Here is a 12,001-nt window from a genome sequence, read left to right on the forward strand (position 1 = left end):
CCTTCTAAAATACATAAAGAATTTTAAAAAATCATACAACCAAAATTCAAAGACTAAATCCAAAAATGGGCATCTGAGATGAATAAACAATTCTCAGATGAAGAAATACAAATGGCAATTAAATATATGAAAAAATGTTCATCATCACTGGTCATTAGAGAAATGCAAATCAAAACCACACTGAGATTTCATCACACTCCTGAAAGAATGACCAAGATCAAGAAAACCAACAACAACAAATGCTGGGGAGGCTGTGGAGAAAAAGGAACTCTCCTGCATTGTTGGTGGGAGTGTATACTGTGTAGGTCAGTCTGGAGATTTCTCAGAAAACTTGGACTGGAAGCCCCATATGGCCCAGCTATACCACTTATAGGCATATTCCCAGAAGAACAGAAAACATCATACCACAGTGATATATGTGCACCCATGTTTATAGCAGCACAATTTGTAATAGCCAGATCTTGGAAACAACCTAAGTGTCCATCAACTGAAGAATGGATAAAAAAGTTGTGGCATTTTTATACAATGCAGTACTACTCAGCTATAAAGAATGATCGCATTGAGACATTTATAAATAAATGAACGCAGCTTGAGACCATAGTCAGAAGTGAAATAAATCAAACTCACATGTATAAATACCGAATAGTTTCCCTAGTGTAAGAAATTATAAGAATACGTAGAAGTATGTGGTAATCACGATTCCCAATCATATTGGTTTGAAGGCATATAATGTTTTCACTCATTATCCGCAATGGTTTTAACCGGGGTTGTTCAATTTTAGTATCCATGATAGCATGAATAGCTGTTTTGAAGAAAGCAACATAACACAAAAGCTAGTGCTGATTTAATATCGTCTTGTTTTGAAGTCCCATAAAGCTGTAGTACCTCTGTTTCCACTGGTTTTAACATGTTGTATCTTACTATATTTCACTATATGCTATAGTATAAACAAAATTCTTTATAGGCAAAGAGATAATATAGAAACCATTGTTAGTTTTCTATTAGCAGGTTCTAAATACCCTATAATTCTTGCATTCTCTTGAAAGGCTTCACACTGTCTAAATATGCTTGATATTATAGTATGCGAAGTTACACTCAATTTATGGAAAGAGGCACTATGGTGATTGCCATTATGTTAGATTATCTGGTGGTGAAACACAATGATGCTTGAATTATTCAGTTCTGCCCTGCATTGTTCTATTACAATGTCCTCTCTTATCTCAGTCTCCCCCTTTTTAAAATTAACTTATTTTCTCTCATTTTTTAATTAAGAAAAACTAAATTGAAAATAATGTGACATATTATAGTAACTTTTTTGTTATCCTATTAACCTGACTTGAACCCCAGTATTGCTCTCCCCATCTTGTTCTGTCTGATTATTATATATTCTATTTTGTTTGATAGTATCATGTTTGAGGGTATAGGCAATCACTTTGAAGGCAATAAGATATGCTATGATGCCCAATATGGATTGACTATTATCCTTTTCTTGAAGTCCTGTAAGGTCCTCAGTGTAGGTTTTATTGGTTTTCTTCTGTACTCTTTTGATGAATTCTATTATACCTGATGACATAGACAACTCAATTTAAAAATAGCAAGAGGCACAATGGTAACCACTTTTGATCACCTGGTATTCTATTTTTGCATCATGTGCTATGCCCATCCTTCTGTTCCAGCTGACTCTGTTTTGTTTAGTCACATTTGGTTTTATTCTCTTCAAAAAAATAATAAGAACTGTGAGGGTAATAAAACCCTAAAAGTCTAATTGTTATTGTAAAAAAGAGAGGAAAGTAAGGTGGACTAAGAGTTATAACTGCAGGTATGTTTGAGTGTGTAGGATGGAAAACCATATAACTGAGCTTTTGTTGGATCATTGAATGGAACTGTCTCCAATTTCACTGTTTCAAGTGGACATTTGTCCACTTCATATGCTTTAATTTAGTGATATGGACAACTGTTTCTCAGAAGATATTATGTAATCTATTACCTGGTGATTTCATACTATATATATTTTTTCTTGAAATACTGTATTATTTTTACCCTTTTACTAAATTTTTATGTCCTTTTTTTTTCTTCTCTCCTTAAATAAAAAAAATTATTCTTAACCATTGTGTCTCTGTGGGGCTCCCTGCAGGATCCTTTGCTGGTTGAAATACGTGGAGCAATTCACCCAGTGCTTTAGCGTGTGTCCTCAAGTAAGCAGGACACTTCCTAAGAAGATCCATTTTGCCAGAAAAGAATTAATTGTAACACTTAGAAGGGGGAAAATGTTCAGGAAGGGAAAATGTGTAAGTGCAGTGCTAGCGACATAAAATTTGCAAGAGTATAAGGACAAATTCCTGATGTGCATAAAACCAATACATGATAATCATAGTGACAAAGAGAAGTAATTTGGAATAATTATAATTAATTATTCACAAAATCTAAAAGATTAGAGAAAATGATACCTGAATAACTATTCTGCATAGAGGGAAAATTATCTTCATGCGGCAAAGAGTATACATTTTGACCAAAACATTTGAGAGCATTCCTAAGATATGTCTCTAAATTCTTTTTCCTGTGACACAGTGGGCCAACTCATTAATATCTTTTCTTCATCCAAAACTCATTAGGTAACCAGTGGCTGTAATTGTGGGGAAATGGTGGTTGATAATAATTATACCTTCCCTCAATTTGTTTTTGTCCACATTAAGAGGTGCAGTAAAAGTATGGGTCATCACCTTCTCAGTTTTATGGGCAAAATGTCCTCCAACTCATGCAGCTGGATAGGTGTCTGAGTCCATTTTCTATCCCTGGAACAGAATGGATGGAGCAGATTGAATAAGTTCTGAACAATAAGGGTTCACTGTCAACCTTTTTTATAGTGACCCAAATGCTTGGCACAAGCCTCTGCTGTGGTTTAAAGAGAGCACTTCACACTGGGTCTACCCAAATCAGTGACATCCTGTGTGAGACAATAATTGGCCAAGTAATTAGCCCCTTACCAACAAGCTACTAATCCACTGTGCCATGAGAGGGTGAATCAAGCCATGATCAGGTTTTCAAGACTCCAGCACCTGCCTGTATTTATATTTTCAAATACTACTATTTCTCATATCCCATTTTTTAATTTGTTAATTGCTTTTTCCATTCTCTGCTCTCATGCACCTCTGTCTTGACTAGTGTAGGTATTAAACTTTATTAATCTTTACATAACTAGTGTACATTACAGTATTGCCATTGAATAGTGTTCTATTTTTTAGAGGCATATCTGTTCCATTTAATAGATATTTACATTAGGTTAATAGCAGGTGAATATTTTGTTTGTCTTAGTGTTCATGCCATAAAAATAGATCTGTTTTCTGTCAATAAATGTAGTATTTAATGGTCCTTAGGTTTGATATTCATTTTGCCTTTAATGACACAGTGGATACTGATTTAATTATTTTTCGAAAGTAACATAATATTGCTATTAATTGACTTTCTTTGACATGAAAATATCTATGTTAACTTGGTGTTATTACAAATATTATGGACTATTCCAGGAGAACTATGTATGGGCCCATCATGCTACCACATCACTTATCAATAAAACAGAGGTGACTGAATCTTGGGACAGAGGCAAAGGTTGCTGGTTAACCACTCCCAGGGAACATCACTGAAAAACAAAAATTAACCGGAGATATCTCTAAAATAAGAACTCCACTGCAATAAACTACTCTCAACACAAAACAAAACAAACAAAAACACAAAGAGAAACACAAGAAGGCAATCCAACAGAAATCTTCCCAGGAATCCCAATTCTCGCAAAACTCATCCATGTACTGATGGTGAAGAAACCAAAAACCTCAGAGTGAATCATTCAATGTGGTTTGAGAGGGATAACAAAACCTTTCAATCTAAAAACCAGTACAGGCAAAGAATAAGAAATAAAACATTGGACCTGTTAAATTTAGTCATCAATAACTCTAAAAAAAGCAATACAAATATAGAAAAGCTAATCAAATTATGTGAAGCACACATGATAATGATGTAACATGAGTGAGGGAGATGTTGGAGAGGAAACCAATGTGAATTCTGAAAGATTCATATCTGATGGAGTTAGACCATTACAGTCCCAGACAGATGGAAAAAGCACATTGTGCATCTCCTCAAGTGAAGCACCTGCATGGAGTGTTCTCTGGAGCACAGCCTGATGGTTTCATGGTGTAAGGGCATTATTATAAAATATTAAATCACAGTTAGCACAACAAACTGAAAGACATGACAGCAAGTGAAAATTCAAATAGTGGCCTTGACCTAACCTCCTGCTGCTTTTCATATAAAGCAGCCTGCTACATTCAGTTAGCTTTGACTGCTCAGATGCTTTCTTCTGATCATACACTGATCAGGCAGACTATTCCTAACTTGTAATTCTCTTACTTAAAAAACATATATCCTATTTCCAACTTGTTTCAATGTCTTTGATTTGAACAAAGTGATACAATCAAGAATACTTTTAACTTTGCTTTCTCCACTCAAGCCCCCTCTCCTTGTCCCCATAATGTTCCTACATGACATTAAATGATGGCTTTTAAGTAAATCTATTTAGACTTAAGTAGCCTGACAATATGTAACTTAATTAGATTCAGGGAACCAATAACCTGCCATCTGCCTTGCATTTCTGCTCAAAACCTATTTAAACTGAACTCAAACTAGGGTTCCTCATTGGTGATTTAGATGCTATCATCCTCCAGCCCAATGGTGCTGAGATCACTAAAGTAGCCTACTTGATTTCTCAGTGCAAAGAGCCTTCTACTTGGTTTGACATTGGATTTTCTTCAAAAATGGAAGACAACAGGAAAAGCTGCAACATTTCCTTTCCATGCCCAACGACTGCATCAACCACACACGAAAAACACAGGACGCAGTACAGCTTAGGCATGGATAAATCTCTCATGGTCAATGCCAGGCTGGGCAGCTCTCATACACAATAATGCCTGATCTTGGATACATTGAAAGTCATGCTGGCTCAGTATCCTATATATTGTCCTTCAACACATATGTGCAAATTAGGCTAGGGGATAGCAGACTAAATTCCTGTGAGCAGCTTGGCTATTGAGAAGGTCCTCATCCTGCCGGCAACATGCAAACAATATGGACCCTAGGTTAGTCCTGAGATCTCTAGATATTTAAGGGTTCTGGCTGTGGGAATGGAAGATTCTTCATGACTCCCCTTGTTCTCATGTGTGCTGCGAGATCTGACACTTGGGCAGTCAGGATCAAGCCTATTGAATGAGAAGAGCTTCTGTCCTACACCCGCCCTGTCATAAGGAGCTCTGTTTCTGGTTACTACTTGAGCTGGAGCCACCAGCCTCCTGGGAAAGATTTACAATGGATGACGTACTTGTTAGCACAATCTACAACCTGGATTTTCAAGTCTTCATCTCCCTCACTGGTGACACAAATAAGAACCATTTTACCATGCAACTGAACTCCATGACCTCCAAGGACATGATCACATTTTACTGAGCAAGACACTCAGAAGATTTCAGTGTAAACCCAGACATAAACCTGGGGTGCTTTTAACTGGCAGGAGTTTCTCCTGATCACCAAAATTTAAAAAAAAAGTTTCATGTACATATGCAGTGTTTTTAAGTATGTCTTTATGAAGTGTGACATGACACTTGCTACTCAAGCATTTCCAGCTCTGTGTCTCTACATCCTTCCAAGTCTGCCATGTAGATATTGACAGGAATCACTGCTCAGATTTTGCTACTCTTGTTTCCTATGATGGTCTCTTTTATTAAAAATTTTATTTAAGGAGAAAAAAGAAAAAAAAAACAGAAAAAGGGTACAAGTTATACAGAATTTCAGAAAAAATAAACAGTAGGAAATCACTAATTACATATTGTCACCTTAGAAATAGTTGTTGAAGTTACAAAATTAAAGCATATAGAGGGGACTTTCAAACAGTGAAACTGCAAAGTTTTGTTCAATGATCCAACAAAACTCAGTAATATGGTTATCTATCTTATACATTTAAATATATATACAGTTATATCTTTTAGAGGACTTTCTTTTCCTTTCTTTTGTACAATGACAATTACACATTTTGGGTTTTATTACTCCCACAGTTCTTAATACTTTTTTTTGAAGAAAGTAAAACCAAATGTGACATACCAGGACAGCGTCAGTCAAATCAAAAGGATTGACATAATACATAATGTAAAAACAAGATACAAGGTGATCAACAATGGTTACCGTAGTGCCTCTGGTTATCTTAAAAAGAATTGCCTGTATTATCAGTTACAATAAAATTGACCAAAACAGTAAAGAATAAGACCAATAAAACCAAAACTTTGGAGACACTAGAGGACTTCAAAGAAGATAATAATCAATCAGAATGGGCGTCACATGAATCTTATTGTCTTAATAGTTGTTGCTGTGGTCTCTTTAATTTTGATGACAAACAAATTTATCCTCACCAACCTAGCAGCTTCACTCTAGATTCATCCATACAATTGCTTTCTTTAATATGGCAATTAATCATCATCTAAAATGAATGTACTAAATTTTCTGGATGACAATCACTTTTATCATTCAAGAATAAATGCTTCATTTTAGTAAATTAATTGCATCAATTTTCTATTTCTAAGTTCTGAGAATTCAAAGACCTCTATTCTCCTTGGCCCTCTCAGAATTCCTCATCCCCAGCTTCAGTCCCAGCAGCAAAGCCCTGAGGGAGTAAGGAAATAAGGCAGTCTAGCTAGACTCAGGGTACAATCCAGGGGCTTTAGAGTTCTCTTCCTATGACAGTGCATTGAGCAGGACTTTGGCATGTTTTTTTTTTCCTTTTAAACATTAGAATCTAGGGATTCATTAATACAGCACAATACAATGTAGCCATTGTTTCTCTCTCTCTCTCTCTCTCTCTCTCTCTCTCTCTCTCTGTCTCTGTCTCTGTCTCTCTCTTTCTCACTCTCTCTCTGTCTCTCCCTGTCTCTGTTTCTCTTTGTGTCTTTCATATATAATATTAAATACTTTAGTATCATAATATTCAACATTTTTAAACATATTCCCATAGTTCTGTCTTCATGCATTTCCTTTACTTTATGTCAGGTTGCCTCAATTAATTCTGTATTTATAAGTCATGCATATTTAACTTTTCCTAAAATATTCAAACATACCTGTATTTCCAGTAACATCATCACCTGAGATTTAGCCAGATCCCCTCTGATGGATCTTCTTAATTCCACCTAACAACAGATCCCTGAAATGTCTAAACCTTTTCATGTATTTCCTTCTTTTTATTTCTCTGTTATTGAATTTTCAGTCATGGATGTACAAATGACATTTTCAATTATTGATCTTAGAACCCTGATTCAAACAAGAGTTCAAATTTTGCTACTGAAGGTGTACCTAGATTTGCTCCAACTTGTAAAGAAACAGAAAATCATTTCTCACATATTCAAATCTACAAAGATCTGGATAAAATAAACATCACTCTCTTTTGATTCACCAATGAAAGAAATAAAATTGCAAACCAAATGAACACCAATAAACTTAGAGAGACAGAATATCCAGATCCCAGGCAAGCCCTGCTTCCTGGTACAGCAAGTGCCTCAGGCGCAGAGTGGACAGAGCACTGATGGCAAGATGCTGGATGACTGGAGGACAGGAGAGGACCATGAGGAGTTAACATCAAGGTACTAGGTGTCACAGAAACCAAATGTTACCTGTAGCAGCTCTCATAATCTCAAGCATAATATTAACAAAAATCACTCAGGTCCCTGATATGGGGACGAGAGGACTGATTTTTGGGAAATGGACATAGAACTTGGTGCAGATGGAAGGCACTCTCAAAGGACATTTTCAGAAATGGATGCTATGTGGATATAACATGTTACAAGTACAGAACAACCAGCCAGAATTCAAATATGATCCTGAACAATTAATACAATTCATAGGTGAAATAAACCAAAGAAATTGGGCAGTCCCACCAAAAGTTACAGTTGTCAGGTGATAATGATCTATATCACAAGACTTTTATTTAGGATGTCATATGATAGAAAATCTTAGGGATCACAGAATCCCACAGTATCAGGTACACAGTGTGATGAGAGAGAACTGGAGCTGAGGGAGCTGCAGGACCCAGGTTCACCTGAGAGAACTCAGTGAAGCTGCAGAAGGCAGAGGAGACAGAAGAGAAAAAAGGGCAACTTTGAACAGCATCTGCCTCCACAAACTCCATACAATGCTGAAAGCCCCCAAGACCTCAAGTGCATGTTTCCCTCTCCCCTTGATCATCACAGCAATGATTATCTCACATGGGCAGCTGGGACATCCAGGAGTGCCATGAGATGCAGCTGAAGATACAGACCCAGAAGGACACACCGGACAGACATTTTCCTTCAACCAGGTAGTCACACAACACAGACTCAAGGATGTTTGTGTTCATGTCTATCCTGGTTTCTCAGGTCATGAATGGAAAAGCTTAGTATCTGGAAACCACCACACCAGCATTGTGTCCTTCCTGGCTAGAATGTGTCCTGTAGAATATGTCTCATAGATGAACTTTCTGATGAGGCAAGTGTTGCTTCCAATTGTTGACCCTGAAACCACACCACCAGGGTCAATGGACAAATGTGTTGATACTCAGTCGCCTTTTTCAACGTGTATCAGAAGTGCTAATACATGCATAAGATCAATACAGGTCCCTTCCTGTGGCATGGAGAGCAGAAGGGAATTTAACAGGTGACCTCCCTGCACTTCAGTAAAGGGAAACTTTCCAAATAAGGGACACGTTCCTACAGGACTTGGATCCTTGCATGATTTAAAATTAAAAGTTTGTAAAGACTGCAATCTTTTAGTTATCTTTCTACTATAGGGAGCCCAGTAATGACAATCTGCAGGAATAAGGCACTCCTTCATCCACGGATATCCTTGTTTTCCTTGCCAACAGCAGCAGTTATCTGGGCCAGAGGAGTTATTTTCTGCATAGATGGATGATACATCTTCAGGCCCCCAGTGCAGACTGTTGGAAATCTGGGTTGGAATTTAAAGGCCTTTACAACTTTACACACCAATTTTAAATTCCCACATTGAAGGGACTGCAGTACCATGAAGGAAGGCCTTGAGAATACTGGATGTGAAACAGGAGGGCTCAGAGCCAAAGAAGCATCAGGGACCTGAAAAAGTACCTTTTGATTCTGTCAGCCTTGTGTTCCAGATCAGAGACTCCTGTCCAGGGACAATGAACACAGGGAAAATGTCAGCAAAGACAGGTGTAAGCCCCCTGCAGGTGCCACTTCCTTCACAGGGAGACACTGCCAGTGGACTAAGGGCCTTTACTAAATCCTAAAATGCCAATCCTGGATGATTGTCTGGGGAATATGAGTGCTTAGGTGACAGTGAAAGGATATATCGTGATGGAGCTGGACACTGTTAACTCAGCTGGATGTAGGACATGTCAATTATCTCATCTTGGAGTGCTCAACTTGGATGGAAGGAAGCAGTATAGAGTGTCTCTAGTTAATAATTTTGTTTTATATTTTTATATAACATTGTCAGTTATCACCGTATGTTGTCTCCTATTTGTTACTCCTTAGCAATTTGTAGGGTTGAAATTATTTGTTCACACTGATGCTGGATGTTATGCTTACTACAGGATTTAATTCAGTATAATGCATTCAACTCCAGAGACCATTCCAAAAGCCTGTTATGTAGCAGTCTCCTTGAGTGGCCATGAGGATGCTGATGAGCCTCACTGTGTGAGAGACACAGGGAGTGAGATCTGCATTCACTAAGATATATCAGCCATGTGGAGACAGAAAACTGAGCTTTAGTGTACTGAGGGGCTGAGATTTATAGTGACACAGGTCATAGCTGTGCAGAGAAAGAACAGGTACTCCCATTGGGATTGTTGAATCCCTGCTCACAGACACATAGACAGAGACACAGACATAGACACAAACAGAGAGAAACAGAAACATAGACACACACACACACACACACACACACACACACACACACACACGCACATAGTGCCCTTGGACCCTGCCTACTTTGATGTAGCTACATCATCTCTTACTCTGCATGTTTACCAACATGACCTAGCTCCTGTGTTCTATCTCACATTTGCCCCATGGGCTGATCTTCAGAAAGTATGAGATAAAATACACCTTGAGTAAATTTCCAATTCTAATATCTGGATTTTTCAGGCACTTTATCACAGTGATAGAAAGTTCATTAACATGAATGCAGAATGATAAAAATTCAGTTACCATCTCTTCTTGTAAGTACAAAAACACTCAGGAGTCCAAAATTCATGAATAACAGTTTATTTAATATTACGACCAATAAAGTACCTGTGCCCTGTGAAGGTTGTCACAGACATCTGCAGGAATTTCATATGGAACCTGCTAGTGTCAGGTTTCCAGTTTTTCTAAGGAGTGAATTAGGGCCTTAAGTACATCAGAAGCTTGATGCTTAGAAACAGAATTTTATACAGTAGATGTCAGATAAACGCTGAAAGAGTTGCCGGCCCAGATGAAACACTGTAACCAGAAAAGGCTGCAGCTAAACTCCTCCCCCACCCTGCCCCCTATGGACTTGATTGTAATTCTATATCCCCATCCTTAAGGACGTGTGCGCCAATGAGATATCTGTGCATCTCTAATGGCATTAGGGTGCTGCCCTAAGCTTAGGCTATTTAGATCTCCCATGCCACGTTCCAGAGAGAGTTTGCCAGGGAGTTTGCCAGAGAGAGTTCGCCAGAGAGAGAGAGCTCGCCAGACTCCAGTGCGCCAGTCTCCACTCCCCGTGTTCCCGGAGACACCACCGGCCCCGGGTACAGAGATGCCCGGGGCCGGCGACGGGGGCCCCCTCCCCGCATTCCCGGAATAAAGCCACCGCTGACCACTACTTTTACGGTCGTCCACTCCGCTCCATTCCTCCTGCAGACTTCTCTCCTCGCCTCTCCCTTCTCCCAGACCTAACAAACGCATTGCAATAAATCTAGTTAAGATACATGATTGGTAATTAAAAACTCCATCAGCACACTTATGAAAAGTCTATTATTCAAGAGGCATTGTTATTAGGTGGATAGCAAGGCTATTAGCAATAGCCAAACAGTAATCATTATGGAGAAAATTATTGAAACTGTTAATTTGGTACAAACTGAGCTCAGGGATTCACAATGACAAGGTATGTAGCTGTGGACAAAACCAGAAACTTAGGAGAGATAATTTTCTTCTTTTACTAAAAAGTAAACAAGAAAAGAAAATAATTTTTTGCTGTTCAATAAGTGGAATCCATGGAAAAGAAGAGAATTGGTTTTCTATCTTACCTAGCCACAGAAGGGTGTGCACACCCTACTACTGCACTATAGTAAATAAGGGAAGGTAAAAATCATAAAAATAAGGGCTTAAAGACAGCAAGATTGAAATGGAAAATAAAAAAAAAACTTAATTTGGAAGAAGGAAGAGAAAGGACAGTCAGGCAGCTACCAGTGAGAAGGTAGTGGCTGCATAATTGAGGGCCTATGTTCCTGGCAGCATTGATTAAAGAGACAAAAAAAAAAAAAAACCTTTCCCTGGAACTTGTGCCAGGCTCTATGATCCCAACTCAGGTACCATTTCCTACATGAACATTCCTACTTCAGCTTCATTAGGGTTTTTTTATACTTTCTATATTTTAGATCTTAAATATATAGATTGGCTAAAAGCAATCTTGCACATGAAGTGAAGTCAACAATTAGGCAACAGGTTAATACAAAAATATAATGATTCTAGAGTAAAATATATACATACTTGCCAAAATTTTTCCACTTACAGTCTGTTGTAGTTAGGGGTTATACACTGAGAACAATTAAAATCAGGACATGGAGTTTATAATATTTTTATAATGGTCATGGTGAGTTAACACAGGAAAATGCAGGAAACCTATCCACAACACCAAAGACATAGAATATTTAGTCAAGGGCCTAAATCCCAAAGTAATGTCCTACACGAGTCCAGATATAAACCCCGAACTCAGGACA

The sequence above is a fragment of the Cavia porcellus genome, unplaced genomic scaffold (genome assembly GCF_034190915.1).
Source record: "Cavia porcellus strain 051 isolate PalLab524CR breed Dunkin Hartley unplaced genomic scaffold, mCavPor4.1 scaffold_7, whole genome shotgun sequence".
In the NCBI taxonomy this organism is placed as follows: domain Eukaryota; kingdom Metazoa; phylum Chordata; class Mammalia; order Rodentia; family Caviidae; genus Cavia; species Cavia porcellus.